Source organism: Orycteropus afer, unplaced genomic scaffold, assembly GCF_000298275.1.
Source record: "Orycteropus afer afer isolate SDZICR_OR568_19922 unplaced genomic scaffold, OryAfe1.0 scaffold00102, whole genome shotgun sequence".
NCBI classification, from domain to species: domain Eukaryota; kingdom Metazoa; phylum Chordata; class Mammalia; order Tubulidentata; family Orycteropodidae; genus Orycteropus; species Orycteropus afer.
Genome location: NW_006921689.1, coordinates 5,907,710 through 5,909,678, shown reverse-complemented (window position 1 = coordinate 5,909,678; position 1,969 = coordinate 5,907,710).

Sequence of the window (1,969 nt, the reverse complement as noted above, 5' to 3'; positions counted from 1 at the left end):
CATATGTCCCCCCTCTGACTGGTGGGCCAAATGATGCTTTGGGTCTCTTGGAATTAGTGTCCATTCAGAGCCATTGTCCAGTAATCCCTGAAAAGTCTGATTATTTCCTTTTCTCCAATGAACAGTCATTCTTGTAAAAGGCCTCAGATCCATCCGTGGAAGGCTAGGAGAAAGATTAGCGTTATAAATTTTTGGCAATGTAGTGAGGTCCTTCCTCAAGAGGGCCTGGCCTCCCCTTCATTCAAGGGGTTGTGGGTCTCTAAACTGACAAGTCTGGGAATTGAGAGGCTGTGACTCTCTATTCCGGTGATTCAATCTAGGTTGCTGTTCATGTGACCTAGATTTCCTCTGTCTATACAGATCAAGTAAATATTTAGTAGGCTTGCCATGTATTTCACTACTAGGAACACCATGAGCAAGTAGCCAATGCCATAATTCCACACAAGTCAGAGTATTCTGATTTCTGTTCTGACTATGCTGTCCATTATGGTAACCATGCCCACCTTGCCTTTGTCAATTAACTGCTGCCACTTGGCCCCTACTACCATAAGGTCCAATCAGCCCCATCCTAGTTAAGTGTCTTAGTTCAATTAGGGAAGTTCTGTCTGTCACATCTGGCTTACATAAACTAGCAATCACAGCAGTCTTCAAGGATGCTGGCGCTTCCTTCCCAAATTTGTTCCTCACCTTACTGGTGAAAGGCAAGTCCTCTGTGCTCTCCATTTCTGTCTCTAGAGGTCTAATCTGCTAAATCCATTATAACATTCTAACTTCCCTAATCCTCTGGATACCTTCTTCTACATTATACCAAGGCAGGTCTGGTACTTCAGCTTGACGTAGGGTAAGCCACCACATAATCTGTGCTTCAGTAAGCCAACCAAATAAACTATTAGATACTTTCTTAACCTCTCAAGCTGAAACATTGAATGAAGAATCCTTACTTAGTGGGCCTAAATCAATAAACTCAGACTGATCCAATGTTACATTACTTGCACCATTATCCCACACCCTCAGTAGCCATTCCTCATACATATTCTCCAGGTTTCTGTCCATACATGTTAGCAAAATCGAGTAGGACTTTTCGGGTATAGCGTACCACCTCCTCAGTCACACTTTCTATTTCACCTATTGGTGCTCCCTTGAACTTAACTTTAGTTATGGGTCAAGCAGCAACAATGGGTGGTTGAGGCAGTTCCTGCAGCATTTAGGAATGTCTTCCATGGCCTCTGCCTCAAGCAATGACCCAGAAGGACCTGTTTGGCTAATCTCATCAAACTGAGGTAGAGGGGATAATGGTTTTACAGTAATCCCTTCAGATGGGAGGGATTCAACACAATTTCCAGGCTCCATATCCTGATCTTCCTATCTGTCCATATGTCCCCATTCCAGGCTTCAGGATCCCATTTTTTCCCAATCAATGCCCTCACTTTAATGTCAGACACCGTTCTGGGTTGGCAATTTAATTGGTGTTGTAATTCAGCCACCCTTACAATGATACTCTCGGTTTGTTTTTTGGAAATATTAGCTCTGTTACTAGAAGATATAAGGCATTCTTCAGAGCACAACTGGAAGCATTGAGGTCTTTTATGCAGCGCTTAAACCGAGACTCAGCAGCTCTGAGCTCATCTCACTCTTTCAACACTTTGTGTAGTGTAAATAGGACCGACCAACCAGCTTCCTTATACTCCTCATGCTGACAAAATTGCAGAAAAGTATCAAATGTCCGATCACCCAGAGCATCACTTCTCACAAGTACTTGATCTATTGGTGGTGCTATTTCATGTATTAATGTTGCCACCTCATGCCAAGGATTACCAGGGCCCTCTTTACTCACAGAGGCAGGGTCACTAGTATCTTTAAGTTTAATCAAACTGGAGAACCAAATTAGGAAGCTCATCTTTAGGATTTTGTCTCTCTAGAACCACTACCGGTACCAAATGTGTTACACTGTGTTCTCTAGAGAAACAAA